The sequence below is a fragment of the Hordeum vulgare genome, chromosome 2H (genome assembly GCF_904849725.1).
Source record: "Hordeum vulgare subsp. vulgare chromosome 2H, MorexV3_pseudomolecules_assembly, whole genome shotgun sequence".
Taxonomy (NCBI): Eukaryota; Viridiplantae; Streptophyta; class Magnoliopsida; order Poales; family Poaceae; genus Hordeum; species Hordeum vulgare.
Window position 1 is genome coordinate 551,556,560 of NC_058519.1, and position 13,059 is coordinate 551,569,618.

The window sequence follows — 13,059 nt, forward strand, 5'->3', positions numbered from 1 at the left end:
GGATCTATGCATAGGGGTTGATTGCGCATTTTCATACTACGTTCTTCGATAGGAATCTCGGGGTACTCTTTGAAGTTCTTTATGTTAGATTGAATATGATGAATCTTAAACTCTTTGATGCATGTCGAATAATTAACCCACAGATACTTGAGGTGACATTGGAGTATCTAGGTGACATTAGGGTTGATTGATATATATCATAGGTGTTATTCTAGTACGAACTCTAGGACTGTTTGTGACACCTATAGGAATAGATCGAAAGATTGGTCAGAAAAGAATAACTTTGAGGTGGTTCGCTGCCTACAACAATTTCTTATTATGTTTTCTGCTAATAGGAACTTTGGAGTGATTCTTTGTTGCATGTTGAGGGATGACCATATGATTCTACTATGTTAGCATTGTTGAGAGATTGCACTAGAGAAAGTATGAACCCTAGGCCTTATTTCCAAGCATTTATATAACATTTTGCTCGATGTTTACCACTTGTCACCTTGCTGTTTTTATTTATTCATACTATAAAAATCTATTTCTACTATCCATACTACACTTGTATCACCATTTTTCGCCGAACTAGTGCACCTATACAATTTGCCATTGTATTGGGTATGTTGGGGACACAAGAGATTTCTTGCATATCCGCCCCGAATTTGATTTTAGGGTTGCTTGAGAGAGACCATATTCATCCTACAACTCCCATGGATTGATAAACCTTAGGTCATCCACTTGAGGGAAATTTGATGTTGTCCTACAAAACTATGCATCTGAAGGCCCAACAACATCTACAAGAATAAAGTTGCGTAATAGACATCACATAGCAGGGGGCACATATTCGGGGCACCGCCCAGAAATCGACGACTATGGAACGCCCGGACTATTGGAAATATGCCCTAGAGGAAATAATAAATTGGTTATTATTATATTTCCTCGTTCATAAAAATCGTTCCATGCTAGAATTGTATCGATTGGAAACTCAAATACATTTGTGGATACATAGACAACACACTGTCCCTAGTGAGCCTCTAGTTGACTAGCTCGTTAATCAAAGATGGTCAACGTTTCCTGGCAATAGACAAGTGTTGTCACTTGATAACGGGATCACGTCATTAGGAGAATGATGTGATGGACAAGACCCAAACTATGAACGTAGCATATGATCGTGTTAGTTTATTGCTACTGTTTTCTACGTGTCAATGTATCTATCCCTATGACCATGAGATCATGCAACTCCCGAACACCAGAGGAATACCTTGTGTCTATCAAACGTCGCAGTGTTACTGGCTAACTATAAAGGTTGTCTACAGGTATCTCCGAAGGTGTCTATTGGGTTGGCATGGATCAAGACTGAGATTTGTCACTCTGTGTGACGGAGAGGTATCTCGGGGCCCACTCGGTAATATAACATCACAACAAGCCTTGCAAGCAATGTGACTAAGGAGTTAGTCACGGGATCTTGTATTTCGGAATGAGTAAATAGACTTGCCGGTAACGAGATTGAACTAGGTATGGAGATACCGACGATCGAATCTCGGGCAAGTAACATACAGAAGGACAAAGGGTACATCATACGGGATTAAGTGAATTCTTGACATAGAGGTTCAACCGATAGAGATCTTCGTAGAATATGTAAGAGCAATTAAGTACATACAGGTCCCTCTGTTAGTTATTGACCGGGGAGTGTCTTAGGTCATGTCTGCATAGTTCTCGAACCCATAGGGTGTGCACACTTAAGGTTTGGTGATGTTTCGGTATTACTGAGTTATGTGTGTTGGTAATAGAAAGTTGTTCGGAGTCACGGATGATATCCCGGACGTCATGAGGATTCCGGAATGGTCCGGAGGTAAAGATTGATACTCCCTCCGTCCCAAAATAACTGTCTCAAACTTAGTACAAGTTTCTACTAGAGCTAGTACAAAGTTGAGACACTTATTTTGGGACGGAGGGAGTATATAGGAAGTCATGTTTTGGTCATTGGAAAAGTTTCGGGCTCATCGGTAGTGTACCCGGAGTGCTGGGAGGGTATCGGGGGCCATCAGGAGGGATGTCTCAACCCAAAAGACCTCATGGGCTGTGGGAGGAGTCAAACCAGCCCCTAGTGGGCTGGCCGAACTAACCACTAAGGCCCATGCGGCTAGAGGTGGGAAATACCAAAGGAAAGGAAGGGAAGGAGTCCAAGTAGGAAAGGAATCCTACTTGGAGTAGGATTGGAGGTGGACTCTTCCACCTCCTCCTAGTTCGGTCGAACCCCTAGAGGGTTTTGGCTGCCTCCTCCCCTCCCTCCCTCCTATATATACTAGAGGATTTAGAGGGAAAAGCTAACCCTAATTGCCACGTGCTCCCTCTACTTCTCTCTAGATCTGTTTCTCCTCTAGTCTAGTTCGGCGGTGCTTAGGCAAAACCCTGCTGGATTAGTTCACCACCAGCTCCACCATGTCGCCGTGCTGGAGAACTCATCTACCTCTACGCCCCTTTTGCTGGATCAAGAAGGCAGGGATCATCATCGAGCTGTACATGTGTTGAACGTGGAGGTATCATCCGTTCGGCACTAGATCGGGATGGATCGTGATGGGATCGCGGGACGGATCGTGATGAGATAGTTGGACGGGCTGCAATTTGGATCGCGAAGATGTTCCACTACATCGCGGTTCGGTGACGTTTCAGTATAGTTGAGTTATAGGTGTTGGTGACCGAAGGTTGTTCAGGTCCCGGATGAGATCCTGGATGTCACGAGGAGCTCTGGAATGGTCCGAAGGTAAAGATTGATATATAGGAAGTCCTGTTTTGGTCACTGGAAAAGTTTCGGGCTCGTCGGTAGTGTACCGGGAGTGCCGGGAGGGTACTGGGGGACCATTGGGAGGGGTGTGACGACCCATTAGGCTCATGTGCTATGAGAGGAGGTGGACCAGCCCTTGGTGGACTGGCCTAAGTCTCTCTCAAGGGCCCATGCGAAAAGGATAAAGGAAAAAGGCAAAAAGGGCCAAATTAGGAAGGAGTCCTAATAGGATTCCACCTCCCTTGTGGAAGGTGGATTCCTCCCTTGTGGCTAGGCTGATCCTCCTTGGAGTGGAGGCCAAGGCTGCCTCCTCACCCCTCCTCCTCCTCTTATATATACTAGAGGTTTTAGAGGTGAGGGATAACCCTAATTGCCACGTACTCCCTCTATTTTTCTCTAGATCTGTTTCTCCTCTACTCTAGTTCGGCGGTGCTTAGGCGAAGCCCTATTTGATTAGTTCACCACCACCACCACCATGCCGCCGTGCTGGAGAACTCATCTACCTCTCCGCTCCTCTTGCTAGACCAAGAAGGCGGGGATCGTCAACGAGTTGTATGTGTGCTGAACGCTGAGGTGCCATCCGTTCGGCACTAGATTGGGATGGATTGTGATGGGATCGTGGGACGGATCGTGATGAGATCGTGGGACGGGCTGCGATTTGGATCGCGAAGATGTTCCACTACATCAACCGCATTATATACGCTTCCGCTTAGCGATCTACAAGGGTATGTAGATTCACTCTCCCTCTTGTAGATGATCATCACCATGGATAGGTATTGCGTGTGCGTAGGAATCTTTTTGTTTCCCATGCAACATTCCCCAACAGTGGCATCATGAGCTAGGTTCATGCATAGATGATATCTCGAGTAGAACACATAAGAGTTTGTGGGCGTTGATGTTCAATTTGCTGCCCTCCTTAGTCTTTTCTTGATTCAACGGCATTGTTGGAACGAAGCGGCCTGGACCAACCTTACTCGTACGCTTACGAGAGACCGGTTTCATCGACTGACATGCAACTTGTTGCATAAAGATGACTGGCGGGTGTCTGTTTCTTCAACTTTAGTTGAATCGGATTTGACCGAGGCGGTCCTTGGAGAAGGTTAAATAGCAATTTGCATATCACCGTTGTGGCTTTGCGTAAGTAAGATGCGATCATACTAGATACTCATAGCAGCCACGTAAAACATGCAACAACAAAATAGAGGACGTCTAACTTGTTTTTGCAGGGTATGCATGTGATGTGATATGGCCAAAGACATGATATGATATATTGGATGTATGAGATGATCATGTTGTAATAGTTAAATATCGACTTGCGCGTCGATCCTACGGCTACCGGCAGGAGCCATAGGGTTGTCTTTAAACTAACGTTTGTGCTTGTAGATGCTTTTATTATATCGCTAGGTTGTAGCTTTAGTAGTAATAGCATAGATAGCACGACAACCACGATGGCGACACGATGATGGAGATCATGATGATGGATATCATTGGTGCGGAGTCGGTGACGATGGAGATAATGGTGCGGTGCCGGTGACGATGGAGATCATACGTGTGCTTTGGTGATGGAGATCAAGAAGCACAAGTTCATAGCCATATCATGTCACTTATGATTTGCATGTGATGTTAATCCTCTTATGCACCTTATTTTTCTTAGGACGACGGTAGCATTATAAGGTGATCCCTCACTAAAATTTCAAGATAAAACTATGTTCTCCCCGACTGTGCACCGTTGCGACATTTCATCATTTCAAGACACCACGTGATGATCGGGTGTGATAGACTCAACGTTTACATACAACGGGTGCAAAACTGTTGCACACGCGGAACACTCGTGTTAAACTTGATGAGCCTAGCATGTACATACATGGCCTCTTAACATAAGAGACCGAAAGGTCGAGCATGAATCATATAGTTGATATGATCAACATGGAGATGTTCACCATTGAAACTATACTCAACTCACGTGATGATCGGACTTGAGTTAGTGGATTTGGATCATGCGACACTCGAATGACTAGAGGGATGTCAATTTGAGTGGGAGTTTATTAGTAATATGATTAGCTAAACTCAATTATCATGAACATAGTCAAAAGTTCTTTACAAATTATGTTGTAGCTTGCGGTGTAGCTCTACTGTTTTTGATATGTTGCTAGAGAAAATTTAGTTGAAAGATGATGGTAGCACTTATGCGGACTGGGTCTGTAAGTTGAGGATTGTCCTCATTGTTGCGAAGAAGGCTTATGTCCTTAATGCACCACTCAGTGTGCTAAACCCCGAGCCACGTCTGTCGATGTTGCGAACATCTGACATACACGTTTTTTGTGACTACATGATAGTTCAGCGCATAATGCTTAAACGGCTTAGAATTGAGGCGCCGAAGACTTTTCAAACGTCGCGGGACATACGAGATGTTCCAAGAGATGAAATTGGGATTTCAGGCTCGTGCCCTTGTTGAGAGGTATGAGACCTCCGACAAGATTCTTTGTCTACAAAGTAAGGGAGAAAAGCTCAATCGTTGAGCATGTACTCAGATTGTGTGAGTGCTACAATCGCTTGAATCGAGTGGGAGTTAATCTTCCAGATGAGATAGTGATGGTTCTCCAAAGTCACCATCATCAAGCTACCGGAGCTTCGTGGCGAACTATAACATATCAGGGATAGAGATGATGATCCTTGAGTTATTTGCGATGTTTGACACCACGAAGGCACAAATCAAGTAGGAGCATCAAGTGTTGATGGTTAGTAAAACCACTAGTTTCGAGAAGGGCAAGGGTAAGAAAGGATACTTCATGAAAGGCAATCCAGTTACCTCTCTAGTGAAGAAACCCAAGGTTAAAACCCAAACCCGAGACTAAGTGCTTCTATTATGAGGGGAACGGTCACTAGAGCGGAACTACCCTAGTTACTTGGTAGATGAGAAGGCTGGCAAAGTCGACAAAAGTATATTGGATATACATGATATTGATGTGTACTTTACTAGTACTCCTAGTAGTGCCGGGGTATTAGATACAGGTTCGGTTGCTAAGTGTTAGTAACTCGAAATAAAAGCTACGGAATAAACGGAGACTAGCTAAAAGTGAGGTGATGATGTGTGTTGGAAGAAATTTCAAAGTTGATGTGATCAAACATCACACGCTCCCTCTGCCATCGGGATTAGTGTTGAACCTAAATAAATGTTATTTGGTGTCTGCATTGAGCATGAACAGGATTAGATCATGTTTATTGCAATATGATAATTCATTTAGAGAGAATAATGGTTATTCTATTTGCTTGAATAAATACCTTCAATGGTTTATTGAATCTCGATCGTAGTGATGCACATGTTCTTGATATTGTTGCCAAAAGATACAAAGTAGTAATGATAGTACCACTTACTTGTGGCACTGCCGTTTGAGTCATATTGGTGTAAGACACATGAAGAAGCTCCATATTGATGGATCTTGGGACTCACTTGATTTTGAATCACTTGAGACATGCAAATCATACCACATGGGCAAGATGACTGAAGACCTCGTTTTCCAGTGAGATGGAACAAGAAAGTAACTTATTGGAAGTAATACATTTTGATGTATGAAGTTCAATGAGTGCTCAGGCATGCAGTGGATATCGTTATGTTCTTGCTTCACACATAATTTGAGTAGATACTAGTGTATTTGCTTGATAAAACACACTTCTGAATTATTGAAAGGCTCAAGTAATTTCAGAGTGAAGTTGAAGATCGTCGTGACAAGAGGATAAAATGTCTATGATATGATCATAGAGATGAATGTCTGAGTTGCGAGTTTGGTACACAATTAATACAGTGTGAAAATTGTTTCACATCTCATGCCACCTAGAACACCATAGTGTGATGGTGTGTCCGAACGTCATAGCGCTCCCTATTTGATATGGTGCATACTATGATGTCTCTTACCGAATTACCACTATCGTTTATGGGTTATGCATTAGAGACAACCGCATTCACTTTAAATAGGGCACCACGTAATTCCGTTGAGATGAAACCGTATGAACTATGGTTTGGAGAAACCTAAGTTGTAATTTCTTAAAAGTTTGGGGTTGCGACGCTTATGTGAAAAAGTTTCAGTGTAATAAGCTCAAACTCAAAGCAGGTAAATGCATCTTCATAGGACACCCAAAATAGTTGGGTATACCTCCTATCTCTTATCCGGAAGCAAAGTGTTTGTTTCTAGAAACGGGTCCTTTCTCGAGAAAAAGTTTCTCTTGAAAGAATTGAGTGGGAGGATGGTGGAAACTTGATGAGGTTATTGAACCGTCACTTCGACCAGAGTGTAGCAGGGTGCAGGAAGTTGTTCCTGTGGCGCCTATACCAATTGAAGTCGAAGCTAATGATAGTGATCATGAATATTCGGATCAAGTTACTACAAAACTCGTAGGTAGACAAGGTCACGTACTACTCCAGAGTGGTACAATAACCATGTCTTGGAGGTCATGTTGTTGGACAACAATGAACCTACGAGCTATGGAGAAGCGATGGTGGGCCTCGATTCCGACAAATGGTTGGACGCCATGAAATTCGAGGTAGGATCCATGTATGAAAACAAAGTGTAGACTTTGGAAGAACTACTTGATGGTCGTGAGGCTGTTAGGTATAGATGGATGTTTAAAAGGAAGACATCCGATGATGGTGAAAAGTCACCATTGAGAAAGCTCGACTTGTCACAAAGATGTTTCCGACAAGTTCAAGGAGTTGACTATGATGAGACTTTCTCACTCATAGCGATGCTAAAACTCTGTTGGAATTATGTTGGCAGTTGCTGCATTATTTGTGAAATCTTGTAGATAGGATGTCAAAACATTGTTTCCTCGGCGGTTTCCTTGAGGAAAGATGGTATGTGATACAACCAGAAGGTTTTGTCGATCCTAAGGATGCTAACAAGTGTGCAAGCTCCAGCGGTCCTTCTATGGACTGGTGCAAGCATCTCGGAGTTGGAATATACGCTTTGATGAGATGATCAAAGCTTTTGGGTTTATACAAAGTTTATGAGAAACTTGTATTTCCAAGTAAGTGAGTGGGAGCACTATAGAATTTCTGATGAGTATATGTGGTTGACATATTGTTGATCGGAAATAACGTAGAATTTCTGGAAAGCATAAAGGGTTGTTTAAAAGGAGGTTTTTCAAAGGAAAACCTGGATTAAGCTACTTGAACATTGAGCATCAAGATCTATAGAGATAGATTAAGACGCTTAATAAAACTTTCAAAAAAATGCATGCCTTGACAAGGTTATGAAGGAGTTCAAAATAGATCAGCAAAGATGGAGTTCTTGGCTGTGTTGTAAGGTGTAAATTTGAGTAAGACTCAAATCTCGACCATGGCAGAGAAAAGAGAAAGGACGAAGGTTGTCCCCTATGCCTTAGCCGTAGGCTCTAAAGTGTGCCATGTTGTGTACCGCATCTTATGTGTGCCTTGCCATGAGTCTATCAAGGGGTACAAAGAGTGATCCAAGATTGAATCACTGAACAGCGGTCAAAGTTATCCATAGTAACTAGTGGACTGAGGAATATTTCTTGATTATGGAGGTGATAAAAGAGTTCGTCGTAAAGGGTTACGTGGACACAAGCTTTGACACTAATTTGGATGACTTTAAGAAGTAAACTGAATTCATATGGTGGAGCAGTCATTTGGAATAGTTCCAAATGGCGCGTGGTAGAAACATCTATAGGATGACATACATATTTGAAAAGCACACACGGATTTGAAAGGTTCAGACCCGTTGACTAAAAACCTCTCTCACAAGCAAGACATGATTGAACCCGAGAACTATATGGGTGTTAGATTCATTGTAATCACATAGTGATGTGAACTAGATTATTAACTCTAGTGCAAGTGGGAGACTGCTGGAAATATGCCCTAGAGGCAATAATAAATTAGTTAGTATATATTTCCTTGTTCGTAATAATCATTTATTATCCATGCTAGAATTGTATTGATTGGAAACTCAAATACATGTGTGGATACATAGACAACACACTGTCCCTAGTGAGCCTCTAGTTGACTAGCTCGTTGATCAAAGATGGTCAGGGTTTCCTGGCCATAGAAAAGTGTTGTCACTTGATAACGGGATCACATCATTAGGAGAATTATGTGATGGACAAGACCCAAACTATGAACGTAGCATATGATCGTGTCAGTTTATTGCTACTGTTTTCTACATGTCAATGTATCTATTCCTATGACCATGAGATCATGCAACTTCCGGACACCGAAGGAATACCTTGTGTGTATCAAACGTTGCAACGTTACTAGGTGACTATAAAGGTGCTCTACAGGTATCTCCGAAGGTGTCTGTTGGGTTGGCATGGATCAGGACTGGGATTTGTCACTCCGTGTGATGGAGAGGTATCTCGGGGCCCACTCGGTAATACAACATCACAACAAGACTTGCAAGCAATGTGACTAAGGAGTTAGTCACGGGATCTTGTATTACAGAACGAGTAAAGAGACTTGTCGGTAACAAGATTGAACTAGGTATAGAGATACCGACGATCGAATCTCGGGCAATTAACATACAGAAGAACAAAGGGAGCAACATACGGGATTAAGTGAATTCTTGACATAGAGGCTCAACCGATAGAGATCTTCATAGAATATGTAGGAGCCAATATGGACATCCAGATCCCGCTATTGGTTATTGACCGGGGAGTGTCTCAAGTCATGTCTGCATAGTTCTCGAACCCGCAAGGTCTGCACACTTAAGGTTCGGTGAGGTTTCAGTATTATTGAGTTATGTGTGTTGGTAACCGAAAGTTGTTCGGAGTCCCGGATGAGATCCCGGACATTAGGAGGAGCTCCGGAATGGTGCGGAGGTAAAGATTGATATATAGGAAGTCCTGTTTTGATCACCGGAAAAGTTTCGGGCTCATCGGTAGTGTACCGGGAGTGCCGGGAGGGTACCGGGGGCCATCAGGAGGGGTGTCTCGACCCAAAAGACCTCATGGGCTGTGGGAGGATTCAAACCAGCCCATAGTGGACTGGCCGAACCAACCACTAAGGCCCATGCGGCTAGAGGTGGGAAAATCCAAAGGAAAGGAAGGGAAGGAGTCCAAGTAGGAAAGGAATCCTACTTTGAGTAGGATTGCACCTCCTCCTAGTTCGGCCGAACCCCTAGAGGGTTTTTTGGCTGCCTCCTCCCCTCCCTCCCTCCTATATATACTAGATGGTTTAGAGGGAAAAGCTAACCCTAATTGCCACCTCCTCCCTCTACTTCTCTATAGATTTGTTTCTTCTCTAGTCTAGTTCGACGGTGCTTAGGTGAAGCCCTGCTGGATTAGTTTACCACCACCACCACCATGCCGCCATGCTGGAGAACTCATCTACCTCTCCGCCCCTCTTACTGGATCCAGAAGGCGGGGATCGTCATCGAGTTGTACGTGTGTTGAACAGGGAGGTGTCGTCCGTTCGGCACTAGATCGGGATGGGTCGTGATGGGATCGCGGGACGTATCGTGTTGAGATCGCGGGACGGGCTGTGATTTGGATCGCGGAGATGTTCCACTACATCAACCGCGTTATATACGCTTCCGCTTAGGGATCTACAAGGGTATGTAGATGCACTCTCCCCTCTCGTAGTTGATCATCACCATGGATAGGTATTGTGTGTGCGTAGGAAAAAAATGTGTCTCATGCGACGTTCCCCATCACGGACATTCGATACAGGGGTCGGACGTCCGACCATCACAGAAAAACATCTTTTATTGTGAATAGTGGGTGCAGTTTAGAAGAGGCAAGAAGTTTGAATTGACTTGAACATGTCTTTTACTAACTCTATTGATCCCCTCTTAATAGTGTGGAATCCCTATACTCAAGAACAAAAGAAAATTAGATCGGCAAACCTCTTTGTTCCTTCTTTCTCCAGTCATATTAATTCCACGCATTCGTGGTCCATGGCTATTATCATTTGAGGACTAATCTGTGAGATTTACTTGACAAACACCATTGGTACTTTACATGTACATTGTCATCAACATCAAAATATGATATAAGGGCATGATTGCACTTTTCACAAGGACGCTATACCAGTCGACATACTATGTTGGGCCATGAATCAGGCCGACTCTGGCAATGGTCGACAGAAGGCAAAGTGGGCCAAGTACACAGAGTATGGATGTCCTCATGACCATCGTGCCACAATGTACTTCACCATAAAGAGTGTAGGGTTGTTGGAGGGTGAACAAGAAATGGTGTCCATGGAGGTGGAAGAAGAAGATGAGGTGGCCACGGGCGGAGACAAGGAGGGGCGAGCAAGGGCTAAACCCCTGTCAATTGCTCGCCCCCTCAACCGTTTTCAGCTGGATGTATATTGTGCACCGATAATGGACGTTGCTAATTATATCATTAGCCCATATTAAAATGTATTGACTGAACCAAGTACACGAATATGAAAGGCCAAAGCTCAATAGCCCACACACGTTAGCGTATAGATATGGTTGATTATTTATTTATTTCTGCATCGCGGTTGATTATTAGTTTGCCTAACCCTAAAAAAAGACTATAGGTTTACCTCTAGACAACCTGTACAATGTGATACGTAGATCCCACGTATTCATTTATCTGCATGTGTGTTCTACCGAACTACTTCGGGTGTTTGCGGCTGCCGCCGGCCGCCGCTCATGCCATCCTCCATCTGATTCCATCGTGGCCGCCGTAGCTCGCCACGACGACGACATCATTCATTGGTCCACAGTCCGTTGTTCGGATATTATTAGAGGCGGGCGGATTAGATCATAGAAATTCATAATACAACAAGAGGCTACTAGCGAGATGACTATGTTTGAAGATATTGGCAGCAGGTACAATTTTGCACCAATATTTTTTTGTCATGAGTTATGATTTTAGTCTGATTAATTAGCATTGCATACAAACTAGAGCTTTTGACACACTGTGCATTTTTGGACCCAGGAGATTAGTTATTCCATGTGTTTAAGATATGCACATTGGCAATTTTTATTATCTTGTAGTCATTTCTAGTTAATAGCGGTCTCAATTTGACTCTAAGCTTGCACATATCATGCTTGATGTTTGTAACCATCGAGACCTAAATATATCATCTTCACATGCCGATTTGATCATTGGATTGTATTAAACAAGTAAAACTACCATAGATTAATGCAGTTAACTCTTTCAGTGTCAACCACGACAAATAAACATATTTTTTCGCTATGAACCAATCGAGACGTGTTTTTGAAACAGAATGCAGACAATTTTCTTTGACATTATATGATTGTCTATATTGGTAAGGAAAAATAGTCAACTTTTTTAACACGGGTGGTTGTAGGGCTAAATTTAAATTAACAGAAATGTAACATCCTTTTATAGTTCCACATATATATTTTAAAGATTTTTCATCAACACTATCGCGGGACTTAACATATCATGACATTCCACGCCTATTGTGAACATTGTCTTTTCGCCCCCCTCATGTCCACATCCTGGCTCCGTCCCTGGTGGTGGACATGGTTGTAAGGGCGCCGGTGCCAAGACATGGAAGCATGCCAATCGAGTTGGACTTCAGCGAGGAAGAAAAGACGGTCAAGGAGAAGAGCAAGTCTAAGGTCACTCGTCGCTCCAAATGCCTCTAGGTTCGCTGTGGCTAAGATCGAAGACTATTGTGTAAGATTAACCCTCAATCCCCATTTCTCTTGTACTCAGTCCGGATCGGGAAACTCAAACCCATTGGTAGTACAGACTCATGATGGTGCTATTTATCCTGATTTCCCATTCCCCTAATGTGGATCGAACCTAAACACGATCAAATGCGAAATAGTACGTGAGATGGGGAAAAAGTGCTCACTGCCATTGACCAACTGCTGTTGCGGATGCCGGTGAAGGGGGCGAAGGTCGACTTGCTATTCCCCGAGCTACTGAACGCCATCGCCGCCACCGTGAGTGAGAGTAGGAGAGGGGAGAGGGGGAGAGTGGTGAGGAAAGGTGAGAGTAATAAATGTTGGCCTTCGGGAAGCAACGCGGTTTCTCTAGCGTGGCTTCTCACGTGCAACCTCCGCCGTCCACCTGGTTCGCCCTTGCCTCGCTGTGAAGAAACTATCAATTTGGGCGTAGCTCGTGAGCCTGGCTCGAAGGTGCTTTAAACTTCGTGTGATGCAAGCCCAACGGTGTATACATGTAACCAAAATGATTGAACCTAATGCGGACAACCAAACACGTCCCTAACCATAAAGGAAACTTGGATGGAGTGTTTAGCGTCATTGTGCATTTCCCTTGAAGATCCTCGTTTGATCCCTCCTTCTCGCGCATTTCTTTTCTCCTTCTAC